Source organism: Oncorhynchus tshawytscha, linkage group LG06, assembly GCF_018296145.1.
Source record: "Oncorhynchus tshawytscha isolate Ot180627B linkage group LG06, Otsh_v2.0, whole genome shotgun sequence".
NCBI lineage: Eukaryota > Metazoa > Chordata > Actinopteri > Salmoniformes > Salmonidae > Oncorhynchus > Oncorhynchus tshawytscha.
In genome coordinates, this window is record NC_056434.1 from 74,771,110 (window position 1) to 74,784,687 (window position 13,578).

At 41.4% G+C, this 13,578-nt stretch overlaps 1 protein-coding gene across 1 annotated transcript in view; it reads left to right on the forward strand.

The window, feature by feature from the left end:
• LOC112253083 (glutamate receptor ionotropic, delta-1-like) overlaps window positions 1–13,578 on the forward strand; it is a 358,887-nt gene that overhangs the window by 160,971 nt on the left and 184,338 nt on the right. The gene's annotated exons all lie outside the window — the stretch shown is intronic.

Below are 13,578 nucleotides of genomic sequence, written 5' to 3' on the forward strand. Positions count from 1 at the left end.
AGAGAGAGAGAGAGAGACTCCAGAGAGAGTCCATAGAGAGAGTCCAGAGAGAGAGTCCAGAGAGAGAGGAAGAGAGTCCAGAAAGAGAGTCCGGAGAGAGAGAGAGACTCCAGAGAGAGTCCATAGAGAGTGTCCATAGAGGGAGTCCAGAAAGAGAGTCCAAATAGAGAGAGAGAGAGAGACTCCAGAGAGAGTCCATAGAGAGAGTCCAGAAAGAGAGTCCAGAGGGAGAATCCAGAGAGAGATTCCAGAGAGAGACTCCAGAGAGAGACTCCAGAGAGAGTCCAGAAAGAGGGTCCAGAGAGAGGGAGAGAGTCCAGAGAGAGAGTCCAGAGAGAGAGAGAGCGAGCCTCCAGAGAGAGTCCAGAGAGAGAGTCCAGAGAAAGAGTCCAGAGAGAGAGTCCAGAGAGAGTGTCCAGAGAGAGAGAGACTCCAGAAAGAGAGTCCAGAGAGAGAGAGAGAGACTCCAGAGTGTCCATAGAGAGAGTCCAGAAAGAGAGTCCAGAGAGAGAGGGAGAGAGTCCAGAGAGAGAGTCCAGAGAGAGAGAGAGAGAGAGAGTCCAGAGAGAGAGTCCAGAGAAAGAGAGTCCAGAAAGAGAGAGCCCAGAAAGAGAGGGGGGTCCAGAGAGAGTGAAAGAGAGAGTTGCGGAGAGAGAGACAGAGAGAGAGACTCCAGAGAGAGTCCATAGAGAGAGTCCAGAAAGAGAGAGAGACTCCAGAGAGAGTCCAGAAAGAGAGTCCAGAGAGAGAGTCCAGAGAGAGAGGGAGAGAGTCCAGAGAGAGTGAGAGTCCAGAGAGAGAGAGAGAGAGAGAGGGAGAGTCAAAAGAAAGCATAGACATATGGCAAAAGCATCAAAAGCAGCTTCCAAAAATAATTCTGTGATTTCCAAAGGAGGATAAGCCAAAGGGGTTGAATCAAAGTGCCAAATCTGATTGAGATTTGAAGAATCTGTTGTTAGACTTTGTGTCTTCCATGCATGGATACAGCTGTCACCCCTCAAAGGCATTTCAGTGTGTAAAATACAATACAACACATTTTATTGTCACCAGGCAGGCCAGAACTCCATCCCACCAAAACAGGCTGAATATTCTGACAGCCTTTTCAAACAACTCTTACACTTAAAGGGCATTATCATCATTTTCATAATTTCTCAGTATTATTCAAACCTCATAGGGTGGAACTATATTTAAAACAAATTGAAATAGTGTTTTTGACTGCGCTGGGCCTTTAAGAGGCTGACACAATGGAAGTAATCAGAACAGAGGAATTGATGCATGACTATGAAACTCTCACTGGGGGAAAAGTAATCAAATTATTGCTAGACATCATCAGCAGACTACTGCCATTGACATTTTGATCGGCACCTAAATTAATTTCACCCTCTCTTGGAGATGGCCTCTCACAGATAATCCAGAAACATAGAAATAGTTCAATTATATCTGTGTAGGGATTTGTGGATTCCAACATTATTGAAGCCACTTTGATGGTGATTGTGATCCAGTGAATAGCTTAGGTTAAAGGGATAGATATGTGATTCAGAGAAATTCAAAAGGATTAGCTTTGGAGAACAGAGAAAGCTCAGTGTCCTTGAATGAGCATAAAATACACTGTGTTAATAAAACCCAATGACACAGTGTTCTTTTGGAGCAGTAATTAATTAAAGCAATTAGCAAAAACGTATGCATGGGTATGCATGTAGCCAAAACTGATGAAATAGTATCCCACTGTTGGATTTAACTCATATCCATGCTTTCATTGCAATCTGAACAAAATAAAACCATTTTCAAAGTTTGAACTCTTCAGTGAGTTCCACCATATACCACTATAGTGTACCATATCTAGGCTACTAATGAAACTTTTCCTTCAGTTCATGTTAAGTAAAATGACTGACCAAGAGCAATCATTGTCATCATTATCTATTAGAAAGTCTGGAACCATTTTGAAAGTAATCACTGCTGTGCTAAAGCTTTAGTGTCCTCTCTAAAAGTTCAGACCAATTTGTGCCTCAAACTTAATGGTATCGCCACTAACTGTAGCTGGCCTTTTACAAAACAACTTTTTGATTGACAAGACAGGGTAAAAAAACAGAACGCCTTGGTGTTAATGGTCTGATGATGCATCTAATCTACAGTAGTTAACCTTTATCAGGGACCTTTTAATGCACTTCCCCTCCCTCCTTTTTCCTGCACTACTTATTACGTGATGTGTTGTCAGCATGCTGATGTGGTTCTCAGTGCAAGGGGACAGCCAGTGTGGTGTGGCAGCATTGGAGGTAGTAGAAACAACCTATATTTATCTTTATTTATTTTCCTTTTTATACTTGAACTATTTTCACATCATTACAACACTGTATATAGACATATTAGGACATTTGAAATGTCTTTATGTCTACTGTACACTTATCGTTTATTTAACTTTAGTTTATTATCTCTTTTACTTGAAATTGAAATTGACATTGAACTTAGAGACAAGAGAGAGAGAGACACAGAGAGAGAGAGAGAGAGAGAGAGAGAGAGAGAGAGAGACAGAGAGACAGAGAGACAGAGAGAATACCAATACTCTACTGGAACTCAAGAAACTCTTGAAACTTTTAACTCATGAATAAATAACATGGTGGAACAATGTTGAAATATCAATCTCTGTAATTTTGCATATTAGATGGTGTATCGTGAATGGGGGCAGGATAGCTTTCTAATCTCAGGTGGAGAATGTTTAATTGTGTGACTTGATGAAACAGTAATTGCATTAAAATCACCTCTCTCATTTTAGTACGCAAGAGTTCCTCCATAGCCGTGAGTGTATTCATTTTAGATGGTTTCCAGAGTCAAACTGCTAAATGAATGTTTGAATGATTCCCTGACTCTATGTGGAATAGGTGAGTGACCAACTTACTGACAGGGATAAATACTCTTCTCAGTCAACCTTGATAGACATTTCTGGTCCAGTTTCCCTCCATAACTTTCTGTCGGTCCCTTTAATTTACTCCAGTTTGAGAACTCTATATTATTATTTGAATGTAGGATCTCAATTAGACTCAGTTCTGCATTTCACAGATATAATTTGAGCCACACAACGGGCTCTGAGAACAGTTGCAGCCTCAGGACAGACTTATCGTGATGGAACATTTCCAGTACCCAGCTGATTGGTGAAGGTCATGTGTTCATATGGTGGTTTAATTAGTGGAAAATCAAATGTTACATTGAAATATGCTGTGTTTTTAATTGCAATGATCCATTGCACATCCTCAATCTGCATGTCGACCAAATTGAACCAAAGGAATTATCATAGCTTTGAGCATAGTATAAATGTGTAAAATGTTGCTTAAACAATGTTTTATGAAGTTGTTCAACATTGCTTTCACTCTGATTAACACCAACTGTTGTGTGAGATATACTTTTATTGGATTTTAAGACATTGAGGTCATAACGCTTGGAGGACTAAACATGAATGTCCTTTTTTGGGACATCTTGACAGGCTGTGTGTTATACCCAGGACTAGCTATGAGGGTATTATGTTTGTTGCCTCAAGCTCAATGTTCCAACTGTGCCATTCTGAAGTGATATGTGTAGGCCTAAGTTCCTGCAAGGTGTCTACGGTATGATATCTCTAGTCAGAACAGTGTGTTTGTGTCGTTTTTATAGCAGCAGGATTGCACCTCTTGTCTGGTTTCCCTGTTTGATTCCAGCCACTTATTTAATTGAGTTACTTGTATCTCTCACTCCCCACTGAATTGGGGCACAAATGCAATTTGGAAACACAGCATTCTCTGTCAACTCAACATCTAAGTATTTTCGACTAGCCCTGTGTTAGAACAGATTGTGCTTGAAGCTACGGCCGCATCATCTCGTGTGTGACTCCCTGAATCGTTTCAGTACATGTTTTAATTGAATTAAGTCTTCCCTCTCTGTATTTTGTGTGAGCCCCCCCCGCGCCTGGCTGCTTGTGTAATTGAGTTTGGGGATGCGGCCCGGTGCTTCCTCCCTCGCACGAATCGCTCTCTCATTACCCAGCTCTAATTGGGATTAGTGCTGCATTTTGTTTTGGGCTGGCTAATGAGGGCTGTGGCCAGAGACAGGGTCTACTGCTATTAGAACAGGGGCGAGGTGGGGATGGGGGAGAGGTGGGGGAGAGGTGGGGATGGGGGCAAGGTGGGGATGGGGGTGAGGTGGGGATGGGGGAGAGGTGAGGTGGGGATGGGGGAGAGGTGGGGATGGGGGTGAGGTGGGGATGGGGGAGAGGTGAGGTGGGGATGGGGGTGAGGTGGGGATGGGGGGGTGTGTATGATTGAGTTCTAGTAAGGGGAAAATTAAATGGTGAAATGGGAGAGCAAATGTTTTTTGTCATTTTTAAATAAACACACACTACTGTGTGACTCAAAACACTATGACTAAAAGTAAATAATAAATCACGTTTGGAACATCTCCTGTTTTCTACCTCTCCTCCGTAACTCCATTCACCACACATCATCCACCCATGAACTCCCCTATCTTCGCTTGATTTCTCTGAATTTTTTACTCATTAGAGGGCTGTTTAGGATGTACCAGACAACATTATTCTGGTGTCCCTCAAAGGCTGCATTTATACAGGCCTCACAATTCTGATTATTTTTCCACTAATTGGTCTTTTGACCAATCAAATTAGCTCTTTTGCCTGTGTAAATGCAGCCTAAGAGTCCGTTGTCACTAATGAATGAAGCTCTCAACTTTTTCACACATTTTAAAAGCCTGCAGACCCAACATCCTGTATCTTGTTTTTCTGTAATGGACCATTTGTCCATTTTATTATTAGGTAGTGGTCCCAAAAAAACACATTTGTGAGATTCATTTGTGAAGGATGTAAAAGCTCTTTTAGCCATTTTACAGAGTGGAAAATACTAGGGTTATCTTTTCTCTTAAAAATAATTACAGCTCTATTGTTTCCCTTCTTCTCTGTAAGATTTGTGTTCCACGTCATCGCTGTAACCTTGGGATAAATAAAGCAGTTGTAATCCGTTGATGTACAAGACATCACTTTTCCTCCCTATTCATCTGGGTTGATGTGCCCTGCTGCCCACTGTGTATAGAAGGGAATTATGGGAGAGGCAGGTGGAAGTGCCACCTGACCTTGTCATATGCTTCACACAACAGAGGAAGATGAGAGGACAATACTAAAGGGACACCTGGGGAAACCTGGGTCAGACACCCATATACACATACACACACAGAAACAAACGGTCAGACACCCATATACATATACACACACAGAAACAAACGGTCAGACACCCATATACACATACACACACAGAAACAAACGGTCAGACACCCATATACACATACACACACAGAAACAAACGGTCAGACACCCATATACACATACACACACAGAAACAAACGGTCAGACACCCATATACACATACACACACAGCTGAAACAAACGGTCAGAAACAAGACACCCATATACACATACACACACAAACGGTCAGACACCCATATACATATACACACACAGAAACAAACGGTCAGACACCAATATACACATACACACACACAGAAACAAACGGTCAGACACCCATATACACATACACACACAGAAACAAACGGTCAGACACCCATATACACATACACACACAGAAACAAACGGTCAGACACCCATATACATATACACACACAGAAACAAACGGTCAGACACCAATATACACATACACACACAGAAACAAACGGTCAGACACCCATATACACATACACACACAGAAACAAACGGTCAGACACCAATATACAGTATATTGTACACATACACACACAGAAACACACACAGAAATACACACACACACACACACACACACACACACACACACACACACACACACACAGAAACACACAAACACTTACACTTTTATAAAATATTTTCTAACCAAAAAGGTTGAGGTGTTGAACAGCAATGATCAATGCACAGCTCAATAATTCCTGTCAATAAAAATGTTGCTGTCAATGGACATCTTGGTGATGTTCTCCACACCGTTACTGGCTCTGCAATATTCTGTGTGCAGCAGATCAATCTAAGATATGTTCTCATGTTTGTTTGGTGGCGATCAATCTGGGCACCTCACATGAAATTGAAAAGGCTCAATTATTGGCTTTCATCTAAGTGGTGAAAATGATCTTGTTTGTTGACGTTTAATCTCTTCTCTTTATTAGAGAGATGGCGATAAAGGTATGCATATATATGTAAATAGATCAAAGGGTACGGGAGAGGGGCGAGGAAGAGATAGAGGTACAGAGAGAGGGGTGGGAGAGACAGAGGGATAAAGATAGCGAGATGGAGAGAGAGACTCATTAGTAGCATTTGATACAAGTGTTTGTCTTTCATCACTAGAGGACCATGTGTTTTGATCTTGCCCACTCTGTACATGCAGATGAGCCTGTCACATTAAAAGATGAGGAGGCCCTCTCCATTCAATGGCAGCCCTGACGGCAGAGACAAGCCGTTGCGGCGATCAAATCTAATCTTCGTCCTTGTTGTAGACACCCTCACTCAAAGTGTGTGCGTATGTGTGTTTATGAATGTAAGTGCGCACATATCTGTATTCCAATGCAATTTCGTGTGAGTTACTCAGGCTTCAGGCTCTCTAATGGTCTAATAACTGAGCCAGCCCCCCTCCTCCCTTGTCCTCAGCTCAAGATTGCGATGACTGCCGGCTGTCAATCTGCTCTTGATTGACATCTATTGATGCTGATCCTCTGATATGTGTAAAGAGGCTCTCTACCTATCGGCCATTAAAACTCAGGATTACCACCACCTCTATTCACATAGACCCTGTCCAAACGATGGGGTGTTTTGAATTTTGCAAATGTACCCAGATTGTTTCTCTTTGTGCCTGGTGCTATCAATTCTTGTGTAATTACAATTATAATCCTCAGGAGGGGCGTCAAGATTTATGTTTATTTTTTTCGAGAGGAAAGCTTACCTTTGTCTTCTCCTGCCCTGTCATTGGAGTCAGCCATGTTTTTAAATGTGTCTGAAAGGATTCAAGCCTTGAACTTCCTCATTACTGACAACCTCTGCAACCTGTAGAACTTCAAAGAACATTCACAGTCAGCTCCTAACACACCCAACTCAACGCCAGCCCTCTGCCTGTCATCTTTCTCTAGTTCCCCCAGCTATTTACATCAGATGCAACTTTCTCCAATATTTTTGAGATGATTGTATAGTAAATTGCAGGTAGGGGAAGCGGTTAGATCAGAAGATGTTTGGTTGGAGGACACATAACAAGCCTGTAGCTTTTGGAATAGCTACATTTCTACATCTGTCTTCTCCTTTCAGACCTTCACAAACTCCTTGAAGCTCCTTTGCCAAGATGGTGACTTACAAATGAGTGGTTTGCTCTGCATGCTGACCCCTCGGCTGCTTCATTGTGCTCTGTTTATGAGTCTGGTCACACTGTTATACATATTCATTCACCTCCAGGATGACATTATCTGAATACTCTACAAAGGGCAAACATTTTTGTGAAGCGCAGTGTCAACCAGGGGAATATGACATAGTAATCGAATGCTGTCCAGCTGTGTGTTGGAGGAGTTGACTGGTAAAACTGTTTTCTGCAATGTCATAGTGAAATGGAAATGACACAAAATGGAGGGCCAGTATCCCACGACGTACTGGACTAGAGTTCATTATTATAATTTTTTTAGGTGCTAGTTCAGTCCTGGAGAATCTGTTTTGACCCAGCAAATTAAAATGTCTGGTCTTATCAGAGCCCTGAGGGAGAGAGACGATATTACCCTGCCAGGCCTGGGGATTGGCTCCTATCACTCCACTTTCACTAAACCTGATGTCGGATGAAATACTACTCAGAGCAAATAGGAATGATTGAGTGTGTGTGTGTCTGTGTGTCTGTGTGTGTGTGTGTGTGTGTGTGTGTGTGTGTGTGTGTGTGCGCTGTGTGGTTCTGTGAAAGCAAGCAAGACAGAGAGAGAGAGAGAGAGGGTGGGGGATGATTGAGTTAGAGAATGATAGAGAGAAAGAGAGGTTATTGTGATATTTATGAAGTGTGAGATTGAATTCCTGCTCTCTTAGTGTGTTTGTATACGTGTGTGTGTGTGTGTGTGTGTGTGTGTGTGTGTGTGTGTGTGTGTGTGTGTGTGTGTGTGTGTGTGTGTCTCAATGCAATGCAGATAAGAGGGTCAAAGTAAGACACTAGCATATTTTAGTATTGCCATATTTAGGCTGACTCTGCTTTTTTAAAATCATATTTTGCTGCATTTGCATCACACCACAGTCCCCTTTTGTTAATTGGCTGTCTCTGCACATCTGTAACCCTCCATCTGTGAGTGTATGGGTTTGTTTGTCCCATCAGTGTGTCTATTACTGTTTTCTATACAGTGCCTTCAGAAAGTATTCCCACAACTTGACCATTTCCACATTTTGTTGTGTTACAGCCTGAATTTAAAATGGATTAATTTTAGATTTATTTCACTGGCCTACAAACATTACACCATAATGTCAAAGGGGAATTATATTATTTATTTATTTATTTTTAATTTTAATTTTACAAATGAATTAAAAATTAAAAGCTGAAATGTCTTGAGTCAATAACAATTCAACCCCTTTGTTATGGCAAGCCTAAATACGTTCAGGAGTAATAATTTGCTTAATAAGTCACATAATAAGTTGCATGGACTCAAACTGTGGGCATTAATAACGTTTAACATGAATTTTGAATGAGTACCTAATTTCTGTACCCCACACATGCAATTATCTGTAAGGTCGTGCAGTGAATTTCAAACACAGATTCACGCACAAAGACCAGGGAGGTTTTCCAATGCCTCGCCAAAATGGCACCTATTGGTAGATGGGTAAAAAATAAAAAGCATACCTTGAATATCCATTGGAGCATGGGGAAGTTACTAATTACACTTTAGATTGTGAATCAATACACCCAGTCACTACAAAGATACAGGCGTCCCTTTCTAACTCAGTTGCCGGAGAGTAAGGAAACCACTCAGGGATTTCAGGACAGTGGTTGCCAGTGACAGAGTTTAATGGCTGAGATAGGAGAAAACTGAGGGTGGATCAACAACATTGTAGTTACTCCAGAATACTAATATAATTGACAGAGTGAAAAGAATGAAGCTTATACAGAATGAAAATATTCCAAACATGCATCCTGTTTGAAACAAGGCACTTAAGTAATTCTGCAAAAAATGTGGCAAAGCAATTCCCTCTTTGTCCTGAATACAAAGTGTTATATTTGGGGCAAATCAAATAGAACACATTACTCTTCATATGTGACTCGTTTCAGAAAACTAGGCGTATGTCACGCCTCACTAGTTCACAGGAAAGCCATTTGAAAGTAAAATGCCTTCTGGAACATGTGAACTTTCATGTGCCTTATTAAAACTTCTTAAGGCTAGGGGGCACTATTTTCATGTCCGGATGAAAAGTGTGCCCAAAGTAAACTCACTGCTACTCAGGCTCAGAATTTTGGAAATATTTGGAAAGGAAACACTCTAACATTTCTAAAAATGTTTTGAAATTATGTCTGTGAGTATAACAAACTTATTTGGCAGGCAAAACCCAGAGGACAAACCATTCAGGAAAAAATAAGATTGAGGTCACTCTCTTTTCAATGTTTTTTTTATGTGGATCTAGATTTCTAAGGCACTTGCTTGCAGTTCCTATCGCTTCCACTAGATAACAATCTTAGAAATTGGTTGATGTTTTTCCTTTGAGAAATGAAGAAGTAGAGCTGTTTAAAACGAGGGTCGAGTCTAGTGTACTGTTGTGGTTGGGGCGCACGACCTGAAAGCTCGCTCCACATTGTTTTCGTCCGGTATTGAACACAGTTTATTCCGTCTAAAATGTTATCGATTATTTTCGTTTAAAAATACCTAAAGTTGGATTAGGAAAGTTGTTTGAAATGTTAGGATCAAGTTCACAGGTAACTTATTAGATATTTTGTAGTCATGTTGCGCGAGTTGGAACCAGTGAATTTTCAGAATCAAACGTGCCAAATAAATTGACATTTTGGGGATATAATGACAGAATTATTTGAACAAAAAGAGCATTTGTGACGTTTAATGGACATATTGGAGTTCCAACAGAAAAAGATCTTCAAAGGCAAGGCATGAATTATATGTTATTTCTGACTTTTGTGTCACGCCTGGCAGGTTGAATTATGATTTTCATGTGTTTGTTTGATGGGGTGCTGTCCTCAGATAATAGCATGGTTTGCTTTCGCCGTAAAGCCTTTTTGAAATCTGACACTGTGGCTGGATTAACAAGAAGTTCATCTTTAAACCGATGTATAACACTTGTATGATTTATTAATTATTATTATGAGTATTTCTGTTTTTGAATTTGGCACGCTGCTATTTCACTGGGTGTTGTCAAATCAATCCGGCGCGCAAAGGGTTCACTAAGAAGTTAACAAACTTGTATGTCATCTATGAATATGAATACAATTGTTAATTAGCAAGCCTAGTTGGTTTAGCGACAGAAAAATACAGGAATCTTCCCGCTAGCAATGATTGTCTGAGATAATGGTTGGGCTGGGCATGCCGAGAGATGAGTTTGGATTGGTCTGCAGTGTAGCACGCTTCTGTGTATAACATGAGCTGGTCAGTATGTGTAGGTAATCCTTTCTGACGCAGCTTTTGTGAATGATATCACTTAGTCATCACGTTTCAGGTAAGACCCAGATGCAGACAACGTCGAAGTAACAACAGTTTATTAATCGAACAGGGGCAGGCAAAAGGCAGATCAAGGTCAGGCAAAGGTCAGTAATCGAGAAAGGTGGGGCAAAGGTATAGGATGGCAGACAGGCTCAGGGTCAGGGCAGGCAGAATGGTCAACACTGGGAAAACTAGCAAACAGGAACAATCGAGAGACAGGAGCAGAGGGAAAAACGCTGGTAGGCTTGAGGAAACAAAACGAACTGGCAACAGACAAACAGAGAACACAGCTATAAATACACAGGGCATAATGGGGAAGATGGGCGACACCTGGAGGGGGGTGGAGACAATCACAAAGACAGATGAAACAGATCAGGGTGTGACAATAGTAGAACTGCAAAAGTATTGCTTTCTGGAGGACAGAGTTTTGAAATCTGTGGAATGCCTGGTGGAATTAGAATATGATAGCTATGGAGATGGAGAAAATTCTGGCGTTTGATTGCAAATATGCAGAGGGAGTCAAAAAGAGAACGCACAGAATGCTGCTGTATAAAACACCTGTCTCCGGATTACATATTCAAACTAAGGGCAACCATGGCATCCGTGACAGAGAGGGAGAAGCGTCCATCCATGTATATGGGTAACATAGTCTAGCTAACTTCATTTTCAGATATTACATGTTTCTAATTTTGTCAGAAAGTAAATTGAATTTCAAGTTAAAGCGTACTTCTAGCTAGCTAACGTTAGCTGACTGGCTCGTTAGCTAACGTTACGTGTATGATCTCTGTAGTAAGTGATCAAATTGTAAGTGAGCCCACTCCCTTGGCTGAGAAGCAACCCCACACATGAATGGCCTCAGGATGCTTTACTGTTGGCATGACACAGGACTGATGGTAGCGTTCACCTTGTTTTCTCCGGACAAGCTTTCTTCCGGATGCCCCAAACAATTGGAAAGGGGATTCATCAGAGAAAATGAATTTACCCTAGTCCTCAGCAGTCCAATCCCTGTACCTTTTGCAGAATATCAGTCTGTCCCTGATATTTTTCCCGGAGAGAAGTAGCTTCTTTGCTGCCCTTCTAGACACCAGGGCGTCCTCCAAAAGTCTTTGCCTCGCTGTGCGTGAAGATGCACTCACACCTGCCTGCTGCCATTCCTGAGTAAGCTTTGTACTGGCAGTGCCCCGATCCCGCAGCTGAATCAACTTTAGGAGACGGTCCTGGCGCTTTCTGGACTTTCTTGGGCACTCTGCAGTGTGATTCGGCCTCACAACAATTGAACCGCTCTCCTTGAAGTTCTTGATGATCAAATAAATGGTTGATTTAGGTGCAATCTTACTGCCAGCAATATCCTTGCCTGTGAAGCAATGATGACGGCACGTGTTTACTTGCACATAACCATGGTTGACAGAGGAAGAACAATCCACCCCCCTTTTGAAGCTTCCAGTCTGTTATTCAAACTCAATCAGCATGACAGAGTGATCTCCAGCCTTGTCCTCGTCAACACTCACACCTGTGTTAACGAGAGGATCACCGACAGAGATGGCCGCCTCGCTTCGCGTTCCTAGGAAACTATGCAGTTTTTTGTTTTTTTTTACGTGTTATTTCTTACATTAGCACCCCAGGTCATCTTAGGTTTCATTACATACAGTCGAGAAGAACTACTGAATATAAGATCAGCATCAACTCACCATCAGTACGACCAAGAATATGATTTTCACGAAGCGGATCCTGTGTTCTGCCTTTCAACCAGGACAACGGAATGGATCCCAGCCGGTGACCCAAAAAAACGACTCCGTAAAAGAGGGAAACGAGGCGGTCTTCTGGTTAGACTCCGTAGACGGGCACATCGTGCACCACTCCCTAGCATTCTTCTCGCCAATGTCCAGTCTCTTGACAACAAGGTTGATGAAATCCGAGTAAGGGTAGCATTCCAGAAGGCGAGGTCAGTACAGGTGCATCAAAGCTGGGACCGAGAGACTGAAAAACAGCTTCAAGGCCATCAGACTGTTAAACAGCCACCACTAACATTGAGTGGCTGCTGCCAACACACTGACTCAACTCCAGCCACTTTAATAATGGGAATTGATGGGAAATGATGTAAAATATATCACTAGCCACTTTAAACAATGCTACCTAATATAATGTTTACATACCCTACATTATTCATCTCATATGTATACGTATATACTGTACTCTATATCATCTACTGCATCCTTATGTAATACATGTATCACTAGCCACTTTAACTATGTCACTTTGTTTACATACTCATCTCATATGTATATACTGTACTCGACACCATCTACTGTATCTTGCCTATGCTGCTCTGTACCATCACTCATTCATATATCTTTATGTACATATTCTTTATCCCCTTACACTGTGTATAAGACAGTAGTTTTTTTTGGAATTGTTAGTTAGATTACTTGTTGGTTATTACTGCATTGTCGGAACTAGAAGCACAAGCATTTCGCTACACTCGCATTAACATCTGCTAACCATGTGTATGTGACAAATAAAATTTGATTTGATTTGATTTGATGATGTCAGCTGGTCCTTTTGTGGCAGGGCTGAAATGCAGAGGAAATGTTTTTTGGGGATTCAGTTCATTTGCATTGCAAAGAGGGACTTTGCAATTAATTGCAATTCATCTGATCACTCTTCATAACATTCTGGAGTATATGCAAATTGCCATCATACAAACTGAGGCAGCAGACTTCAGCAGATTCTCAAAACTTTTGGCCACGACTGTAGACAAAGAAGAGGTCTCCAGTAGGTTTACCAACACATTCAAGGGCCATCTTATCAAAGTTGATCAACTTTCAAAGCAGAATTACTTTCCCATCAACTGCAGTGCATGATTTAACATGTTCTGGCTCAGAATCTCAACTTTTATCCCGTGTAAAAAACACAATTTCTTTGCTACAT